This window comes from Barbus barbus, assembly GCF_936440315.1.
Source record: "Barbus barbus genome assembly, chromosome: 36".
Classification (NCBI taxonomy): domain Eukaryota; kingdom Metazoa; phylum Chordata; class Actinopteri; order Cypriniformes; family Cyprinidae; genus Barbus; species Barbus barbus.
In genome coordinates this window covers 4,060,710-4,083,569 of record NC_136714.1, presented here as the reverse complement: position 1 = coordinate 4,083,569, position 22,860 = coordinate 4,060,710, and the positions used below count along the sequence as shown (strand labels likewise).

The 22,860-nt window shown below is 37.4% G+C and overlaps 1 pseudogene across 1 annotated transcript in view; it reads left to right on the top strand.

The window, feature by feature from the left end:
- The window catches only part of LOC306856157 (cytoplasmic polyadenylation element-binding protein 4-like), a 29,787-nt pseudogene extending 8,777 nt beyond the window's left edge, over nt 1–21,010 (top strand). Inside the window, exons 3-12 of the transcript XR_013785993.1 lie at nt 6,756–6,846; nt 10,121–10,171; nt 11,359–11,382; nt 14,298–14,468; nt 14,602–14,691; nt 15,422–15,540; nt 15,759–15,873; nt 16,386–16,567; nt 17,104–17,336; nt 18,651–21,010. The product of XR_013785993.1 is annotated as a cytoplasmic polyadenylation element-binding protein 4-like (transcript). The remainder of the gene's footprint in view (nt 1–6,755; nt 6,847–10,120; nt 10,172–11,358; nt 11,383–14,297; nt 14,469–14,601; nt 14,692–15,421; nt 15,541–15,758; nt 15,874–16,385; nt 16,568–17,103; nt 17,337–18,650) is intronic.
- Nucleotides 21,011–22,860: the final 1,850 nt, after the last annotated feature.

Here is a 22,860-nt window from a genome sequence, read left to right as displayed (position 1 = left end):
GTCAAACATATCTCAGTACCCAGCAAATATAACAGGTCCTGTGAGAGCTGAGACCAAAAAGATGAGAGAGAAGGGCATTCCAAAAAAACAAAAACAATGCGAAAACATGCCTAAAGATCCTTGCGAACAGAGATTACCCTTAGGAGAAGATGACCGATTCATATTCAGAAAAAAAACCTTGAGAGTGTTATTCCTTTGGTCCAAATCGATCTAGGATATTCGACATTACAGAATTCATATGCATCCAATACCATTTCAAAATCTGAAAATTTCAAGAGATAGGTTGACAAAACGGAGAAAAAAAGTAGGGTCAGGAGTACAAGAGGCATAAACTGAAAGAAATACAATATTCCTATTCTCCACTATTGTTTTTATGTGTTATTCTACCGTCTGTATCACAACCTTTGTCTAAAATAGTAATATTTAAAGTCTTCCGCACTAATATTAGGACACCCTTGGTTTTAGTATCCAAAGATGAGTGAGATACCACGTCATAAAACTTATTACACCTGTGTATATCCTCCTCTTTCAAATGGGATTCTTGAACTAACACTATATCAATCTTTCTTCTTTGCAAAAAATCCAGAAAACCTGTATGTTTGTGAGGGCCATTTAGCCCATTAATATTACAACTCAGAATATTAAGGTCAGTCATAGGTATCAAACAGAATTACTGCATAATAAGACAAAATACAAGTTTGAAAATAAAACCAGTTGCGTCTACGATTAAACCACCCCCCACCCTTCCCATCACTATTCAAAAAAGAATATAAATACATTCCCATGAACTATGGCAGATCAAACCTTGATCTGCCAGCACCCCTTAATATGTCAACAAAACGTCAACAAAAACCTGGACGTTACTGAAGCACCAACATTGGCACCATAGTCACATATTGACTAGGTAGTATCTCTATTATAAAAAAAAAAAATATATAAATAAATTAAAAAAAAGGGAGAGAGAAGGAATACAACTAGAAACATAAATAAAATAACATAATAATCAGTAAAAAATACTGTATGCACAATGAAAGCATCTAGTAACTATGAATTAAGAAGTGAACATTAAAGTGAACAGTGAAAGACACAGTCACCTAACCATTTAGAGAATCTCTTCTCCGATTAAACAGCAAATGACCAGCTGAAGGTCACTGAGAGTTGGTGGATGAATGGGATCTGAGAAAAACTCTTGCTGCTTCTGGGGAGTATAGCATTTTAGGTTCACCTTGATTGAGAATGCCCTTCAGCGTTGGAGGATAAAGAAGAAAATTCTGGATGCCAGCGTCTCTCATTTCCTTCCTAATTGGTGCAAATGCTCTTCTTTTTGCGGTGACTGGAGAAAAATCTGGAAAGAAAGACGGCGTTGCTCCGTCGGCTGTTTTCACCGGGGCATGAAGTCTGGTGACCCGCAGAATGAGCTCCCTGTCCGTGTACCGCAGCAGTTTAAAGATGAAAACTTGTGGTTTAGCGCGATCTGAGGAGAGCTTTGTGTACACGCGATGCGCTCGCTCCACTTCAATCTCTTTGCCCACCAGAGATGGGAGCCACATCGGTAGCGATCTTTTCAAAAAGCCCATAGGGTCGTCCTTTTCGGAAGCTTCAGGTAATCCGACCAGACGCAGATTGCTGCGCCTATAGCGATCCTGTAAGTCCACAACCTGTTACTCGAGCGCGGCAACTCGCCTATCGTGATCTGCGACAACTTTCTTTTGTTCTCTCATCTCCCCTGTAAGAAGATCCAGTTTAGAGCATAGCGACTAAACAACTGACATGTGAGAAGCGAATTCGTTCCGTATCGCCATCAACTCAGCTCCCAGAATGTCATCAAAGTGTGCAACAGTCTTCGCCATCTTGTCCATCATATCGCTTGAGTTCGGTGACTTGGATTTCTTCTTAATCGGAGAAGTCGACAGAGACAACTCCTGCTGTTTCCGATTGTATGCCATCAAAGTATTAGTATAAAATGGAAAAAAAACTGCAAAAAGGGGCCAAACGTACGGAGCTCTACTCAAGTGCGACTAGGTTCATGAGCACGTCACTTGACTCTCCAATTTTGAGATCTGAGGTTGTATTGTTTTTTTTCCTTTGCAATGGCACAGTGCCATAATATTACCGCAGTAATGTGAAACAAAATCCACTCTAGCTGCCTTCTCTCCATTTGCTTAGTGCATATTATTGTGGACTTATCTACACTTATGTACACTTATCTCAGGTATCTTGATTCAGTGCTGTCTGGAGATAGATAGACCCTTCGGTGTCCTTCAGTTGTCAGTTGGAAACCACATACCTTTTCAATGTAATTTTGTCATATTGATAATTCTCCAATGAGAAAGGGTCTACGATAGAGGCATGACCATGACGGCCATGGTTATTTTATGCTGTCTATCTAAACAAGAGCTCTTTCTACACTTTAATTACTTTATCAGCAGAGTCAGTTGCGCTCCCCTGTGGAAAGTTTCCATACCCCCTGCCTCCCCAACCGTGTGGAAAGGCCAGATTAATAGGCTTTAGAGTGATTTGATGTGGAAGGCTTTGAAATACCTTGTGCTGTGACAAAAAACACAATGTCAAGCCTCTGCCTCCCATTCTCCCCCCGTCCCCCTTTTCATTAGTTTAGCCATGACATTTCAGATTAATGTCGTTCCTGAAACACCCATAACATGCCACACTTAATCACTCACATCAGGGTGTTCCATCAAGGTCCCTTTCTGAAAAGCTCACAGCAGACTTTTTCCATATCGCTTGAACTATGATGACCTGAAAACATGCCCCTGGTGGGTAAAGGCCTTTGAGTCAGCAAGCCCTGCACACAGTCTAATTATAGTTAAACCCGAAATAGCTCTCGCTTTAAGGAGTGGGAAATGCTCATTAACACCTTTTTAATAAGATGTGGTGTATAGAATGCAGCTCATTCGGTTTTTGTCAATGATGGCTTCAGTTCCTTATGGAGTTGGTTCTTCATCAAAGGGCTCTCAGTGGAGTGTACTGTGCAGTAATTCTGAAGACGGCCTATGGCCCGCTCTCGTGTTCTGAATCAGTGAGCCAGCCCTGTGCTGTGGCATAAGTGCCCGGCATGAGCACACGGCCTCTCTAAGCTGAGGGGGATGAGTGGTGCTCTGAAGATCCCAGCAGATGCCAGATCGTGACTGAGCACGAGCAGATTGTACCGTTAATCACGGCCTCCATCCAGTTCAGATGGAAGCTGCGTTATGTTGGAGCTCAGGTACACCATGTTAGTTATTTATATAAATAGCCAGATGGACCCGGCTGCATCATGTATGTAGCAGTGAGCAAGTTGCTTCTCTAACTGTGTGTCTTGTGTTATTCCTTAGGAGGCCTTTTGTTTAAAATATTTAAAAAGGTGGCATATTTGGTGTTAATGCCAATAACAGTAGTTTTTAAAAAAATAGTTAGGATTAACTTGATAATTGAATGGGGATGAAATTCACGCATATTTCTGGTGTAATTCATAACATAACATAATGCATATGTTACAAGGGCTGCTGTACTAGACGTGGATTCTTTTTCTATCTAAACACGTACTAGATTTGATGCATTTGATTGCATTGTGCTCTAACAGCATTCGGAAAACCCAAGATAAAAGAAAAAAAGGGTGTTTAGACCTGCATCTCACATTCAGTGTGAACACTTCTCATTAAAAGTGATAGTTCACCCATAAATTATATTTCCGTTATAATTTACTTGCACTTAAGTCATTCGAAACCTGTATGACACAGATGTTTTAAAGGTGCCTTAGAATGGAAAACTGTATTTACCTTGGCATAGTTGAATAATAACAGTTCTGTACATGGAAATGACATGCTGTGAGCCTCAAACACCATTGTTTCCTCCTCCTTATGTAAATCTCGTGAATGCAAAAGACCACTGAAAAATATGCGAATCAGAACATAACACCGACTGTGACGTAACAGTCGGGATCACTAATATGTACGCCCCCAACATTTGCATATACCTGCCCGTGTTCTATGCCAGCCGGACCTACACAGCCGCATCATCAGAAGTTCTGCAGGTATTGTGAAGAAACAAGCGAGGACAACAGCGAAAATGGCAGATCATGGGAATTAATGTTATGTTCCAGGCTGTGCAGGGGATGTGAAGTGCAGGGATGGGTTGGTGTCTGTATTCAGAAAGGCACGGAAAGCAAATAATGCATTCTAATAAACTAACGCTAACCACTAAAGGGACATGGTTAGCTTCTTGCTAGCGGTAGCCTGTTACATTACAGTACACAAGATTTAACTTACCACATAAACAGAGTAAGAAGAGATGACTGAGGATGATGGCGAATGATTTACAGGTCCTGAGCACCACTGACAAGCATCTGATCTTGTAAAATGTGTGGTGAGTACTGCCACTCCATAGTATAAACGGAGTATGTGCGATTGTGAATCTCGAAATTGAAAGTGAAACTAAAAAGCGATCGTGCCTTCGAAAGCAGTTTCAATGCCCCGCATATTTAATAGCGGCTCCCTGATGCCCGCATTTTATTTACAGTATGATTACGCAACGATATAATTGCGCGAGAAAGTATTCAAATATATATTTTCCCTGTTTTTCCTTCCTGCTGTGTGAGCTACTGAAATGAGCCGCACTGTGAAACAGCCAATCAGAGCAGAGCTCAACATTATTATTCATGACTCTTCCAAATAAGGTAATAACTGACCATTTCATTCTAGGGACAAATCCTAGGGTTTTAAATTGATATGTAAAACTGTTTCTGGAGATTTTTTGCCCTTAACTAAGCCACATATCTTCTATGTAGACATCAGAGAACAATTTAAAATATTGTATCAATGCATTCTATGGCACCTTTAAAAAACTGTTTTTGGACCCAAATGAACCACACTGACTGTGATTGAAAGGACACAATCTTTTGTGAAATGTTCTTCAAGATATCTTTTGAATTTCACAGAAGAACGCACGTCACACAGATTTAAAACTACACAAGGAAGAGGATCTTTGTTTTGTAGTGAACTATGCCTGTATTGGCGCTGACATTTGAAGGTAACTATCGCCCCCTTAAGTGCTGAGGTTTGTTATCGTCATAGTAACGCAAGAGCGCTCATCAAGTATGCACAATAGGATTGCACTCTTGTAATGCTTTGGCCAAACATTTGCGTCTTTGTTGACGTACTTGCGTCCTTCTGGCCTTCAAAAAAACAGGAAGACCTAGATTCTGTTATTGTTTGCTTTTGGTGGACAATCGAATGAACAGTCTTGAGCCTGAGATGTGCGTTTATTAATGCAAGTCTCAGTTTTGAAGTCAGATGACCTCTGGTCCAGTTCAAACACACGATTGTGCTGAATCATGAGGTAAAGGGGAATATCCTAATCCATTTAAGATATGAACGCGCTCTATCATTTATCGGCCTTGTTCGTCCCAACAGTTATTGTTTGCAGTCTTTAATATAAAAATTTCCCTCCAAATAATCCAGTAATACATTATCTGGTACAGCATGACCTTAGTATTGCCAAAGCCATGAATTTGTTTTGCAGGGATCACACACACTGAAAGTCCCTTTGGCTAATGGCAAATGCATATATGCAAACTGTTTAATTATTGGTATCTGGGTAAAAATATTGTTCAAGCTGTGTTTTTCAGGTTCTGTATGAGCAATTTGTCATGCGAATATCAAATTCAGGTTTATCTCATTGTTAAATATGGGTTTTCAGCCTTTTAAAAAAAGCCTTGCACGTGGTTTGTTGGTCATTGGTACCTCTGGGTTTGTATTGTTAGGTTACGTCATTGTCAAGTTAAATCTGCATTTCAAGTGTAAGCCGTTGTGCTTTCTCTGTCAGTTTTTTAACCTTTGTTCATAAATCATGTCAAACATTTGACTTGTCACATTAAGCTATTTTAAAACAATGGGAGACCACAGACACGAAGACAGTTCAACCGATTTTTAGCCTTATAATCCTCTGAATGCGCACACTAGATGATTCAAGCAGACCGCACACTTGAAGATTGTAGGAACGATTTCACAGTGACACGTGATCTCACGGAGACTCTCGAGATCAAACGTGACTAAAGAAGAAAAACAAATAGAGGACAATCGACGTTGTCAGCTGGCTCTCCTGGCGTGCGTTCTGTTTCACAGTGAAAAAAACAAAGTATACAAAAGAATATGGGTGATGTTCTCTGCTTTCACGGCATGTTTGTGGCTGCCAGGTTTCAGCTATAGAAGCACGCAACATCCGGTGAGTGACGCTTGGTTGCTCTCATTGGCTATTGTGGGTATCACGTCAGAGGCAGCCCGATCAAGAGTTGTAAATATCAACATGTTTGATATTTACGATTTGAGTTTGGTAATGCTCCGTCTCGATCGAGAGCAGTTAAATAATTGTAATCACACCACGCAATAGAGGATTTTTGGACAAAAAATAGCTTGCGACAAGCCGCGAATCGGGCCACCCCCACCCGATCGTTTGGGGGTGCAAATCGGCCTTAAAATCGGACTTAAAATCCTCTAGTGTGCGGCCAGACATTAGCCACATGATCGAGAGGTCAAGTCAGTAGCGAGCACCAAATTGGATTTATATTTTGGTCTAGAGCCTCTGTTGAGCCTTTCATTTGTGACTACCTTTCAACAGGATATAGTTTTTGAGAGGAACAAAAGCACAACAGCTTGAACTCTATTGTAGATGAAAGGGATACTCCCGCAGAGCTGAGGGATATGAGAAATGCCATCATAGTTGTTTTTTCTTGATACCATCTTCCTTTTCTCCCCGCACAGGATCGTCCCCGTTCATTCGATGGCTTCAACATGCATTCTCTGGAGAACTCTTTGATTGACATCATGAGGGCTGAGCAAGACACTCTGAAAGGTAAGATAAGAGTCCACGAAATGAGATTGTGTGTCAAAGTACCATATTGATGGCCAAAAACCTTTGTCCTTCAGCAGTTAGATTCTAGCCGCTCACGTGGTTTAAGTTGCGTTGCTCTCTCTGTAATCAAATGAAAACTGTAGCTGGCTTGTACTCCAGGAAGGGGTCATTCACACAGAACATGCTTTTTCATTCTACTGCACTTCTTTTCAATTGGTGTTTTATGTAAACATGTGCTAAACGATCACTTTTGACCGTTGTGGCTGGTTTCGTGTTTGTAGTGCTCAAGTTATAGTTAAAAGTAAAGGCTAGAGACCCCTTTTTTTTTTATTTCACTGCCCTGCATTTCACATTTTTGAATGCAGTCATATGTTCTGTGGAAATGGCTCCTAATAGTACCATCATGAGTTTGCTGATTTGATGTACTCCTGTATTGTGACTGGTGTCCCATTTTCTTGAAAGTTGGTTGGTTATTGCATCACTTTTATATTCCTCTTTTGAGGCAGCTGAGAACTGATCGCAAGGCATGGTCCTGGAGGCCTCACCTTTGATAGCAGTTGTAAATGCATACAAATGACAATTAATGAGCCCATGACGTTATTCCAAACGTTTATTAGAGCATGTTCTGGAGCAGACAGTAGATTTAATCTTTTTTTATGGTCACTGCTGCTGGCTACGGTCGCCTGTTATTTCCCAGTTGAGCAGAACGGAATTGTATTGAAAAAAAGGTAAACGGACATTAAAACATTCTCTTTGCAGTCTTTTTACTTTGCACTCTCCAGTGGCATTTTACACCCTTTGTTTTCTTGCATACTTTTGTAGATTTCTTTAACATCAGATGTGGTGTTAAATTTTTGGTGTGAGAGTGAGAAGCTGTAAAAAGCTGCCTATTAGTGCTGAATCATTGCACACCCATACACACACACACGCGCACACACACACACACACACAAACAGAGCAAAAAGAGAGATAAAGGTCTGTGTTGACCTACAAATAGAATAGCTGTGTCTGTGCAGCAGAGCTTAACCAGAGCTCCTTCCACAGCACTAACTCTGAAGCTACGCTAGTCTTTACAAACACATCAGCCTGGTTTTGTGAGACTGACTTTCATTATGTGAACTCTCTCAAATTTGTAATCTCTGGCTCAAATCAATATGTTTCAGTGGAAACTTTTCCATTTTGTTTATTTTATTATCATAAATGTGACTCTGGACCACAAATCAGTCATAAGTAGCACAGGTATATTTGTGGCAATAACCAAAAATACATTGTGTATGTCAAAATTATAGATTTTTTTTAATTAGGATATTAAGTAAAGATCATGTTCCATGAAGATAATTTGTAAATTTCCTTCTGTAAAGATTAAACTTAATTTTTGATTAGGAATATGCATTGCTTCATTTGGACAACTTTAAAGGCAATTTTCTCAAAATGTAGATTTTTTTTGTTGCACCCTCAGATTTTCAAATAGTTGTATCTCGGCCAAATATTGTTACTATCCTAACAAACCACACATCAACCATACATTCAGATGATGTATAAATCGCAATTTTGAAAAATTCACCATTATGACTGATTTTGTGGTCCAGGGTCACATGATAATAAGCATTTTTACATGAAATAAGGTAATCACTGCCACAGTCAACATGCAATCAAAATTGACCCTAATTCATTAGTGCATGGTATTCTGTAAATTAAAAAATAAAATTACATTTATTTTTGTCATATACGTTTCATGTTAATTTTTAACTGCACATTGTCATATGAACAGGCAGTCGGTGCTGATTTAAGTTTCACAAACCTTGAAACTTGACATTTTGAGCACTGATTGTTCAGTAGGTGAGTCAGATGTTGATTCCGTAACTGCTTGATGGTTTCTGTGTGTTCATTCATTGAACACACAGCCTATCAGACTGATTTAAACCAGTAACGCGTGAGTTTGTGGGTGCTTTCGAATTTCAGTTTTGTGTATGGGATTGTACTGTTCTCGCTGTATCTTTGTTTTTGCATACAGCCCACGAGGATGACTCGGTTCACTTGTTTTCTTGCTCGTACATTTTTTTTCTCTCATCACATTTATTTCAGGCTGTAAGCTTACATCTTTGATAAAATATAATTTAGTTCACCATAGCTCTGCAGATTCATGCACTTCATCTTTACTTTAAACAGAAGCATTTGATGTTACATGCTACATTTTCATGTTTTAGATTTCCACACATTTGGACCGTGAATAATGCAACCCCAAAATGGTTGGATGGTTTCTTGGAATCAAAGCTGCTCACCCCCATATACATAATAACCAAATTAGAACAATACTCAGGGTCAGCTTCTCTCTAGCAGAGCATAATTTGACCACCAGATCGGCGACCCTGCAGACACCACCCCAGTGTGGCAGAGATGACCAAACAAGAGATGGGGAAGAGAAGTAGTCCAGTGTACAAGTTGCTTTGAATAGCTTCCAGCATTGTCCTTTGCCTGTAAAAGAGCTCTCTGTTCTTGCTAAAGCAACAAAATGGTGTGCTGGCCCTGGCCACCAGGCTGCTCTCAGAGCGAACAGCAGAAGGAGGGGGCTGCCAGAGCCATGTTAACACCACATAGAGAAACAATCCATACCAGCCGTGCTGTTTGTACTTTGTTTCCTCTCACTCTTCTACTTGAAGCAGAATGAGGCTGAGTTGAGCATGAGAATGAAAGTGATCTGTATCCGGGAGAGTATTGTCATTCTGATGTGTAGTGGGTGGTCATCCGAAAAGAGGCGATTTGGAAGATAACGTTTAACATCCAGAACCCTATAAACCCAGTTTCTGATGACGCGCAACCGTGAACACATGCAAGTCCTTATGTCCATGAACAAATGACTCTCGAGAGTTTGTGATTTGAATCGGACTCCCTCCATCAGTGAGCTGTTACCGAGTTCACAGTTGACACCCTCACTGAACCACGTGGCATTTTCAAAATGATCCGAGAACTGTGATGTAGGCTATAGAGTTATGAGACATACATCAGTCTATTCACTGACTAGTTGTCAATGTGACAGTTGAGACATCAAAAATTTGAGTGATATATTTATTACCTTATTTGCCTTTATTGAGTGATTTAACTGTAATTTGTCTACTAAAAAACTTAACATATAGCATGCATTCAAGTGGCTGCATAATCTTTGAAACTGGAGACCTGTTACTCTACTTTGTATTAACCCAAACCACGTGTGGATGCAAATGTGCTGTATGTCGTTCCAACACATCCAGCTGATTTATACCCTCCTCTCTCGAAGGTCGCCTTGGATTCACCCATACAGGAGGAGACAGCCCCTTGCCCATAAATGGTACGCACATGCATTTTATTGGTTTAATGTTCTGGTGGCTGGACAGGCCCAAGCTGTGTGTTGAAATGATCAGCAAGATGAACTCTCACTGGTTCCTTTTAGCTGTAACATTATCTTTGAATGCATTTGAAACATGGGGTAATGCAAATATTTATAAATGTATAAAAATAAGACAAATATAGGATGTAGATAATGTATAGTTAGATATCATAATATAGGTGTGCATGATCTTGTACTGTTGTGCAAAAAGAAATATATATATATATATTCTTTTTAGGATGGAATGAACATGGTTTATGAGGATATGTACAAAACCCACAGCTTCTGAGTCAAATGGTGATGAAATTAAAACTGGCCCTGTTTTCATAGCTTGTTTTAAATCATTCAGAGGCTTGAGAAGTAAGAACAGTTTCACTTATAGGGCTAGCTAACAATATATATATTCAAATATTTTCTGAATGAGTTGAAATTGTAGCTACATAGCCATGAATTGTTTGAAGTACAAAGTAAAATCCAAATAAAATGTAAAAAAATAGTCAAGGCATATTTTCCGTGCTTTTTTTAATCTTAATGAAACTGAAGGGTGAGTATTATTTAAATTATCTTGTTTTTTTCATACACCAATATAACATGTATTTTAATAAACAACAGTATTCAATATGTTTTTTACAAAAACAAAAAATAGCACATAGAGATTTGATTAAATGAAACCGAAAGCTTGAACTGTTTCATTTCAGAAATGCTATCACATATGCGAATACTCACTTTCTATCATTATAGTAGTGAAAAATATTTTTGAAAATGTAGTTTGTCCGATGAGTAGACTGTTGATAATTGGCAAGGGTTGTTCGTGAATGTGCTCAGAATTAAGACACGTTTGGACGGGTAGGTTGAATCACACAAGAGTGTCTTTAAAAATACATTTCACCAATCTTCTCTGAGTCTCTGAGCCAAGAAAATCTAGACCGTTTAGTTTGAGTCTTGCTAACAGTGTTTAAGCACTTGGCCAACAAATCCAGGTAATTGTGTTAACTGTACTTTTTGAATGATTTAGATTATAATCATACAGATCTGAAATGGCACATACTTTTCAACACATTTTTAAAGGGTAAAATGACTTTAGTCAGAGAATTCACATTTTCATTGGGGATGTTACTTTACATGTGATCATCTTATTTTACATGCAGCAAGGAATTATGGGAGGCGACGAGGTAAAGGCAACTTTTAACAAATCCAAATGAGAAAAATAAAAGACTGTCAAACTATCATAATTATGGGTGGAATAATCCAGCATCTGCATGACATGTTTTGGGGTATTGTTAATTGTTTGCATGCACACGTGCAGCCTTCATTTCCATTTGTGTATCGATTTGTGTGCCTCTTTCCTGCTGTACTTCAGAGATTTTTTTTTTTTTTTTTGGTGAAGAGTGAATTTGATTGGGGCTTTTCTGTGGTCAGGGCAAACACACACACACACACACACACACACACACACACACACTAACTCCCTTACATAAAGTCTTGTAAAGCAGCTCAAGCCTGTGTTCTGTCACGTCAGGAGGAAATTTGCTGGAGTGGCTTGAGCCAGAGGACTAATACTACATCCTTCAGCCTCGCCCTACGTTATTACTGCAGCTTTAGTGCAGAGCTACATGATCATGTGCTGGACGTTAACACTTACATTAAGAGATATTTTACTAAATATTCTCTTATATAACCTAATTGTAAAAATGAGATTTATAGGCACAACGCAAAGCAGAGTGCCTAAAACCCCATTAAAATCTGCAACACAGCTTAATGCTTAAGTATAAATTTGGCCAATGAACATCCCATCCTACTTTCACACAGATATTTCAAAATTTTAGTTTTTAATTTAGGAAACTAGATGTTCAAAATTAATATAATACGTAAATTTAGCCTGAAATTTTAATCTAATGTAAATTTGTGTATTTAACAATGAGTTATGAAGTAAATAAAGTACTGTTCAAAAGTTTGGCGTCAATAAGATTTTTATTTATTTATTTTTTTAAATAGATTAATACTTTTATTTAGCAAGGATGCGTTAAATTGATAAAATGACAGTTAAAAACATTCATATTTAGTAAATGTACCTATTAAGCTCACATACCCATTAAGCACACTTCCATTTTTGAGATTAGATTATAAAAAGAAAAAATTATTTATTATCCTATTTGATGTCTTAACCAATTGATATGCTTGTTACTATACACCTCCTGTAATTTCAAATCAATCAGACCATTGCACACTGAGATATGAGTATCCATGTGTCCACACTGTCTGGCGGCCATATTGAAAGCTGTCTGAAAACATTCACCAAAAGAAGAGCCCCATAAATGTGCGTTTTTTTTTTTTAGATGTTTAAGCCTTTATTTTGGGTAAGTTTCACTACTTATTGTAAAATTAAGAGATTAATGTTCAGACTTTTGCATATTATATCCTGGAACTTGGATGTGGGAAATAATTACATTAGATCCAAAAGATAGTTTTAGCAACACAGCGCAGATGCTACAGAACACAGTTAGCTGACTAGCTGTATAAAATAGTGTGCTACGCTAACGTATTACTTCACAGGCATTACTGGCTTGTACTTTTACATCCATAATATTATAAATTGACAGTTTATTGCTGGTCTGTGGTTTTATACTGCTGTAATTTTTAAAGATTTAATTTTATTTTAAGGTGAGCTTAAAGGGTGCACTACTATGAAAATCACAGCTTCAGTGTGACATCAATAAGAAAAAGTATAATTTTATAGATATTGTTAATAATAGTTGTTCATATTAAAATATGTATGAACTTAATACATGACGTAGACTATTTATTTAGCAAAAATCCTGTCATTTTAATAAATATTACATGGAATTTATGAACAATTGTTGCTGCTCCCATTAAGCTCAGTGTGCTCTCTTTAAACTCTTCCACATTGAACGTCTATGTAAATATTTAATAAACCGACTATAAATATTAACTGATGGTCGTCACGTTAATTTAAGTTAATCGATTTTCTATGGATTCTGTCGACTCAAATCTGCAGACTGGCTCTAATCATTGGTAACTAGCATCAACTTCTCCAGACTGTACATCCGTGGAAAATGAGGGCAGAAATCATGTAGAGTATTCCAGCGTTAAGAGGCTATAGATAAGTTGACATCCATTTAATAAGAGACTTCATAATGAGGCTAGTTTCTGTGTTCATCCCCATGAATGAAATGTTTTATTGGTTTGTTTTATTTGACTTTTGAATGTTACTTAGCTGAACGTGGACTAGTCTAGATGTTTCAATGTGCTTCGATGACACTTCATTATGAATATATAACTGATCAAATTGAATGTCTTGTTGCTTGATTTTAGTGTTCTGCTTTTTTTGTGATTGACTTTGTACCTTCAAAAATATATATTTTTACAATTCTTTAAAATCTTTCCTTAAAATTAACAAGATTTTTTAATAAAACATGATGTGGGCTTAATGGGAACAGGGGTGTGCTTAAAGGTTACAAAAATGTACCCATTAAGCACAGCCAGACTTTTTGAATTTAATGATGTGTATCTTAATTGAAATTCTTTTGTCATTTAAAATAAAATGAAATATTTTTGTGTGAGAGATTAATATTTGTAATATTAATAACATAGCTTTTTGTACTGAAACCAATATTTTGTGCACTAAAAATGTCTCAGTGTAGATTTTGGTGAGCTTAATAGGTATGTTTACCCTATATTTCAAACAAATGCTGTTCTTTTAAACATTCAATTTACAGAATCCTGAACAAAATCACATTTTTTCGCAAAAATCTTGTAATTATAATAGTGTAATTATTCATGCTTTAACTCAACTCTCAGTGTAGAATATGAAAATAACCTGTTTTATCTTTGGGCCAAAACTGTGGGCTATAATTTGTTTGATTACAGGACCGCAGTAGCCATAGTTCAGAGATCCCTATGCTTTCAAAATTGCACAACCAAGATGATGCAATTGTCTGTCTTAGTATTTCTTGGGCTCAGAATAATCTATCAGTGTAATTAATTTTACTCTGTGGTGCAGGAATATAGTAAAAATAAACACTGAGAAAGGCACATATAATAATTCCTGCCTTCCCCATTTCCTCAGGACACTCATCCCTGTTCCCGATGGAAGATGGCTTCCCAGATGAGGAGAGAGGTGATCAGAGCCTGCCTGGCCTGGGTTCCCCCCACTGCTTCCCTCACCAGAACGGAGAGAGGGTGGAGCGCTATTCTCGCAAAGTCTTTGTGGGTGGCCTCCCCCCTGACATAGACGAAGGTATTGCACACGTTTAGGGCGACCTCTACGCTGCTGCTTATAAAAACAAAAACAGGTTTCAAGGTTCATTCTTGGCTTTGGAATCGTGTCCATGATAGCCACTAGCTCTTATCTGCAATATTATCTTTCCTAGATGAGATAACCGCTAGTTTTCGCCGTTTTGGGCACCTGTTTGTGGACTGGCCTCACAAAGCAGAGAGCAAGTCATACTTCCCCCCGAAAGGTGAGCTAAGAGTATTAGTTGACCATTTTAAAGGTAATTTTTAAGCCATAATTTTCATAGTTTGCACATTCCAATATTTTAGTTGTGGCTGGCTTGGTCACCAAGAGAGTGCTTGAGTACTGAATTAAAGGGATAGTTCACCCGAAAATGACAATTCTGTCATCATGTAATCACCCTCATGTCATTCCAAACCCATAAGACTTTTGTTCATCTTCAAAAAACAAGTGAAGGAGACCGGAGAGATTTTTATCTCCATTGGAAGTCCGTTCCACTTTAAAAAGTAATCCATATGAATCGAGCGGTGAAGTCTTCTGAAGAGACACCATCACTTTATATCTGTTATGCTTGACCAGTAAATCAATTTTATATGTGAATAAAAGCATACATTTTATTTGTTTGGCATATAAAAAAAACGATCTCTGTCTCTTCACTTGGATTGAACCGCTCCGTTCATATGGATAACTTTTGTGGTATCTTTATGAACTTTTTGAAGCGTGAAAGTTTTGGTGGAATGGACTTTCAATAGGGCAGAAATCTCTGAAGTTTCATTAAATATATTTTTGGGTGAACTATCCCTAAAGGTTGGTGCTATCGATTATGTTTAAAGACAGTTGTTGTTTTGGTATCGTGTCTATTTTTTAAGAAAAATTTGGGAAAAAAATTGTAATGTAAAATTTAGTACTTTTGCTATTCCTACTGCTTACTAACTCTGAAATAAATTTTTCCAAAGGTTACGCTTTCCTCTTGTTTCAAGATGAGAGCTCTGTTCAAGCCCTTATCGATGCCTGCATCGAGGAGGATGGAAAACTCTACTTATGCGTTTCCAGCCCCACCATTAAAGACAAACCTGTAAGGATCAATTACACTACTGCATCTCAGTTTTTATAGTGAATTTGCTTTCTTTTTTTTTTTTTCTTTAACAGCTGCGTTTTCAAATCAAGCATTATTTGTTCTGTGAAGACCTGCTATTTTTTTATTTGTCAGCAGATTTGAACTCTGAAAAAACTCTGAAGCTCTGTTGTGGATTATTTTTTCATTTATTTTGTTGACGTGTGGTTTTGTAACAGGTCCAGATTCGCCCGTGGAATCTTAATGATAGTGACTTTGTGATGGATGGATCACAGCCCCTGGACCCAAGAAAGACCATATTTGTGGGTGGGGTGCCACGTCCGCTTCGTGCAGGTATGGAGTTTTTTTAGTGACTGGGTGAGATTAAATACATGGTTACTTAAAAACTGATTTAGAGTAACCAGGGTTATTTTGTGCCAGAACAAGTCAATATAGCTGCACTGGAATTGCATTCAGCAGCTATCTTAGTTGCTCCCCAACCATCTTCCTTGCCAGCTATTTTTTTTTTAATGTACCTTAAATAGTTATTAGGAGACCAAAAACTATACAGGAGACTATACAGGATATATAGGAGAACAAAAACACAACTTTGTTGTGAAGTATTTAAGAAGTACTGCTCTTTAAGTAACTTTGTGTTAACATCTAGTTAGTATAGCTACTTGATCAGAAGGGTAGCAAAACTGTAACTTGTTAATAGTGTGTAGCTTGACAAGCTATTTTCAAAGTAGCTTTTCAAAAATGTATCGGGAGTTGCCATTTTATCATGAAAGAGGTAGAAAGAATTATGCAGTCTGGTGTGTATGTTTCTAAACTTTTAAGCATTAAATATATTGTCTTTCTGACAGTGGAGCTGGCGATGATCATGGACAGGCTGTATGGTGGCGTGTGCTACGCAGGCATCGACACAGACCCAGAGCTGAAGTACCCCAAGGGAGCAGGGCGGGTCGCCTTCTCTAATCAGCAAAGCTACATTGCTGCTATCAGTGCTCGTTTTGTACAACTGCAGCATGGAGAAATCGATAAACGGGTCAGTGCTGACTTCCACAAAAAATACACATGCACACTCCCCTTCCATGAAATGGCATTGCTCCAGCAAGCCTCAAAAACACACACAAAAAAAGTTTTGGACTATGCTCTAACCCTAGTTGTGACATTGCAACATGTTTTTGGCTGATGAACAAATGCATGTTTTGCATAGTTTCAGTTACAATTTAAATGAGTTTGCAGGACTTGTTATAAATAAGAAAGGTGGGTTTTTGGAGGTCAAAATATTCAGGTTGTGGTTCTCAATAGTAAAATCCCATGAAACCTGTAAAAAACAAACTGTATTTTGCATTTTTTTTTTTTCATGACAATGTTTTTCCCTAAATTTCAATACTATTTATTGATTGATTTGTGAAGTATTTATACACTGTGTTAGTATTTGTTGTGCTGCCTTTCTTAGCAGTATCTTTTTTTTTGTTTAATACCAGTTATCACAATAAATATATATATAAAATTGATTGAACAATCAATTGAATAAAAGATTTAACCAATCTATCTATTTAATCTTTCTCGGTCCAGGTGGAAGTGAAGCCATACGTCCTGGATGACCAGCTGTGCGATGAATGTCAGGGGACTCGCTGCGGAGGCAAGTTCGCTCCTTTCTTCTGCGCTAACGTGACCTGTCTCCAGTATTACTGTGAATACTGCTGGGCGGCCATCCACTCACGTGCCGGCCGGGAGTTCCACAAGCCTCTGGTCAAGGAAGGCGGCGACAGACCTCGCCACATCTCCTTCCGCTGGAACTAAAGCTGGTAGGCCAGGAGAAGACATAGAGAAAGAGAGGAGGGGGAGAATAGGCTAGGAGGAGTCGCAAAATCATCATCTAAATAAATGCACTTTTCTGTTGCTGGTTCTTTTTTAGTTTAATTTAAAAAAGACAGACAAAAAAATATGATTTTAATTTGTCATTTAATATATTTAAAAAAAATGGATGTTTATCCAAAAAAAGATTCAGGAAGAAAAAGAAAATGTCTAATCCATCTCTCTATTTTTTTATAACTCCATTATATTTCATTTTCACGTGCACAGAGATGTGAATATATTGAGTATTAGTATAATTTGTCAGTAAGTATCTGCATGACTTTAGAATTGGCTTTTTGTTAACATTGCGATTGGAAGTATTACGTCCTATTTTAATTTAATCGGAAAGGCGAAGGAGCAAACGTGAAAAGAAAAGGTGTGGGAAGAGTGCACTTATTTCTTTGCTACCCAGAGTGCAGATGTGTGGTCTAAGATCTCAGTTGTTAACCAAAGCTTGGGTTTTGAGAACAGAAGTGAATTCTCTCGACGCTCTGTTTCTTTTTTTTTTTGTATACTTTGTATATTTAAGACCATGCTAATCTTTAATGTTTCTTGATGACAACAACTGATTCCACAACAGCTGTCTGGATTTAATCTCCATTGTGACATGCAAGAAAACTAATACCTCAAGCTTAGCTGCTAGTTTAAGTCGAATATATATATAAATAAATAAATAAATAAATAAAAAATCAAGCTGGTCTCACCCTTTCCCCCAGAAAGCGGAAATGACATCAGCAAACGGCACATTGAGAAAATCTGCTCTGTCACTTCCTGATTTGAATTCGAGATTCAGCATCCTAGTGGGGAATGTATGTTGTTAAAGTTGCAGTAGTATGCCTGCAAGCCGGTTCAAATGCAAGGAACTTGATTTCGTTTCTCGTCCAGCTTAGCAAGAAGCAGCCGTCGTTCTCTCAGTCTGTTAGCAGCAAGCCTTCGTTTTCATTTTTAACTCGCAATATGTGTCTCCTAAGCCTTTCCCCAGCCCCCAGAAGCCTAAAACCGTACAAGCAGAACAGCAGTGAAAGCTACTTAGAAGGGAGGAAGAACGATCGAACAATGTACCTCCTGTCCTGCAGCAGCCGTGCCCGCTCAGCCTGAGTGTGAAGCATAACTGAAGGTAGTCCATGTATCTCTCCGCTCACTCGGCCCCTTCCCCCAGCGCTCACCTGAAACATAAGAGGTTTTACTTTCAGACATTAGGGAACCAAAGATGGCTGTGTAGTAGCTAGTGAATCCATGAACGTTTCCTTTCTTTTGCCCTGCAGATTTCAATTTGGCTGATTATTTCTGCCCCCAACCCGACCCAGTCCTCATCCCATTCAGTATAAAGACCAGATGGGCTCCAGCAAACCAAAGATTGGCCTTGAATCGATCAGCATGCAGTTAAAGTCCTAGTAACACTAGTGAAAACCACTGAACCTTTTTCGCAAGTCTACCCGCTTTCCAAAGGTCAACCGAAAGAGTCGCACGGTCAGGAGTTTACGCCAGGCATCAGGATATCCAATTCGGTAGATTTCCGGCATTTAAATCGACTAGCGCAAAAAAGTCAGGGAGTTAGTGATCAATTAAGACTTGATACACTAGTGAGAAATTTATCCTCTTGTCGGCTGTTCTCGCCGTCACTTGAGCTGGTGGGTGTGGTGGTTGAACATTTTCAAAGTTAAACACTTTTTGAAGAATTTACTGTTAAAAAAAAGATTATTTTATACATGGCCTGCTGATTTTTGGTACAGTTTTCTAGCTAAATTATTTTGTCATGCACATATAAACATTTATTATGCACTACTTTTCTAAATACTTTTTTTTTTTTTTATTTCAACAGTCATTTTAGGCACATTTTTCACAAAATGGAAAAGAAAAACCTCCTTTTTGCAATACCTCAATTTTTCACATTGTGAAAGGTAGCTTTTGTACTTTTGTTACTGAGAGATCTGCATATATGGAAATTTTGATTTTAAGAGAAAAAAAAAAGTTGAGTGAATTTAATATATATTATTTTCAATTATGCTTTTTATACATTTCAGTGCTGAGGAATCTTTAGAACTAAGCACGCACTTGTGTTGACGCGACAAATCTGCAGTGCAGAGATCAGAGTGTATATTGCTTAAAGGTCTTGGCTCACTAGATTTTAATCGCAACCCTAGATTCGGAAATGATCTGACAGCAGCATGGTAAGAACACGTTGTCGTTCATGTTAATATTGCGCAAAACGGCTAAAAGATAACCTTGTCTTTTTGGTTTCCTCTCCATAGCTGGAATATAAACTTATAATATAAGGAGAATGCTAAATCTGGTTCATGTTTAGGCTGATCCTCGTATCACAAGAATGGATGTTTGATGTTTAGATATTTTAACATTTGAAAATATATATTCTTGAACTGCCAACTAGTTCCTATTGTAATCCTTAGCATGCATGATGAGAAAAAAAAAAACGTACACAAATTAGCTATTGAAATTAATTGTTGTGGTTGTGCACCAGATGTTTCTAAATCTTTCATTTAAGGCCACCCCACACCCTGCACCCTTCCCATGTTATTCTCTATGCCTTCCCCATAATCCAGTATCGATAGGATGCACGGAAGAAAAAACACACACACACACGCGTGAAAAGAGAACTCTAAATGCCATTGGATGAATTTGCAGTGCAGGACGAAAGCATCTTCTTTAGTACGCTGTTGAAAAGACTTGAGAACTTCATCCCCACTGTCTGTTTGAAGTAAATCAAAACCCGTTTGGAGGAAGGGGAACTTAAGACTTGAATGTGGTAAATGTTGCAAGTTAACTTCGAGTTGTTATGTGCAATACTTTTTTTGAACTTTTTCCAGATAAAGACTCTTTGCAATGTAATTCTTTAATGCCATTTTTAATTGCCGACATTTAAAGAAGATGTTAATATGTTTTTCACAGTCATTTTCTACTGTTATTGTAATCCTTTTCATGCTGGTGTTTGTAAAAAAGAAAAGAAATCAAACTATTTGTACTAATATAAATAATTGAAGTTATTTTTAAAACATTAAAGGTTTTGTGCTCATTTGCTTATTTTGTTTATTTCAAGCTACTGTGATTGATTGCATTGTAATTATTAGGTCAACAATGTATTTAGCTGTTTATCGGTATATTTTTAATTGGAATGTATAATTAATTTTTATAATTTTGATCAGATTTTTGTTATATTTTTGAGGTGAAGCTTTTAATATGTTAAAGTGTCTAGTTTTTACTAATTGCTATATTGTGCTCCACAATATATGGTTCACATTTTCTGAAGGAAAATAAATATTTAAATATCTGTCTGTTAACGATGTTACTTAATGGCAAAATTTCAATAGTTTTTAACTGTGTATGGGAAGGTTGTTGTATTTATTAATAACATTTTTTTACTTAAGATATCACCTTAATTTTTATTGTCATTTCACTTTATAAGTTCCTATTTTTGTATTTTTCTTTCTAATTAAGTTATGTTATACGAAATGTCCATATTCTAGGAGTTGGTCTGTAAGTGCTAGTGAAACAAAAAGAAAAATCTAATGTTATTTAATTGTTTGCAGCCAACTATTTATAACAATATGCATAATTTTTCAATATTTGTAATGTGAAATGTTGAATGAATAAAACTTAACTGTGACAAGATGCTGACTCTCCTGTATTTCTTGCGTTATTGGTGCCTGAAATATTCTTGTTCTCTAGATATTCTCTGTATGCGCTTCACTTGAATTCTGATTTTTTTTTTCTGTGGCTCACAGCTCAAATTAATCATAATGGCCAGTAGGAATTCTGTGGAATCCAACCTCTGGATTTTCTGCCAGTTTTAGGCAGAATTTTGCTATAACCACATTGCGGGGTGAAAAAAATCAATTTGCATTGCTTTAGAAAGCTGGGTGTATTTCTTTTGTTTTTATACCATGAGGTTTTCTGTTCTAATTCATTGTGCTCTCAGTGGCACCATCTGCTGTCTCTGGTTCTATTGGAAATTCAGTTCTTTGTTACTTAATCTTGTAAGTGCTTTATTTGTTCTTTGGATTACATTTCTTTGTCTAAGTCATTTGTTGCAAATCCATTTTCTTAACGCTTCTGTTCATATTCGCATAAACCGTATTTGACACCCATTTCCCATTTTACAGTGTCTTGTTTATTAATGTCTTCAATTGTCAATTCTACAGTATTCTCAAAACAGACAAAGTCATCTAGATGAGAGATACAGAAACAAAAAAGATTTAAGATGTTTAGAGAGAAATCAAAAGCAGATGTCAGATTGGGGAAATGTATACGCTTGATAGCACAATTTTTCAATTCTGCGAACACAAATCATTAGCCACTAATTCAATTCTTGGCTTCTTTCACTCGATACTCCACTGGAGATCAGCAATTTATTTGCTTTATAATTTTACAGGTTTTCATCAACGGTAATAGATCAGTGTGGCACTGTTTCAGTGAAACTTCTTTGTCTAGATTTCACAGTGGTCGATGCCATCTTGCTGAGGTAATGAAGATGATCCACCCTAATAAAACAGTGAGCATGCCTCAGTTGTTCTCTTATATCTCTCCAGCTACAGGATCTGTAGAATAATAGAAGAGTGAGATGAGATCATCCTCATCTCAGACTCTGGAAACAAAGGTTGAGTACTGTGTGTAGTCAGGTCACAGTCTAATTATTTATTTCCCATGAGACTGCGGGACAGGAAATGTAGATCATGGTGGTTCACTGGTGAGAGGTTTCAATCACAGAACTCATTTGGAATAATTTGGACGATAAACGGATTGATTATCGGTTGAAGCTGTGCATGACGTGTGACTTCCTTGCCACACCCTTTAGCAGGAATTACATGAGTAACCCTGCGTATTTTTGCTGGCATCCCAAAGAGGCACAGCATACTTTAAAAATGAAAATTCATAGTACAGAAAGGCTATGAATATATCTACTTAAATGTAAACAGAATGTAATGTTTTCAGACACTTAATTGCATTTAAATAAAAATGCATTATAGTTTACATTTATATTAAAAACCACAAAGACATCCAATACAGTTAAGTGCACTTCTTTTTTTGTTTTACAAGGGATAGTGTGTGTATGTGTGTAGTTCATGTAGCTACAGTATATAACGCAAGTGTGTGTAAGATCACTGTTGGTGTTACACTCCATCCACCTTCAGTCATTTTTAAATTGGGATGGGTGCCTTAAGTGCTTGCTATGCATTTTTTGATTGTATAATTATTAGTCAAATGGCAGGCAATGTAAACATATAATGCTTCATGCCCCTCGTGGCTGGAGATAAAATAGGGTAGGCCCTATGTATGCAAATCTGTTAGTAGCCTATTCCAGTTAGTAAAAAGGAGTTGCTTTGTTGGCGCATGAAGCACAGAAGTGCGCGGTTTTATTTGGCACTAGCCATGAAACAAATTAAACACAGAATATATAAGAATTCTATTCTTTATTCTCATTTAGGCTACTACTTATACTGTTAGGCTATATACAACTAT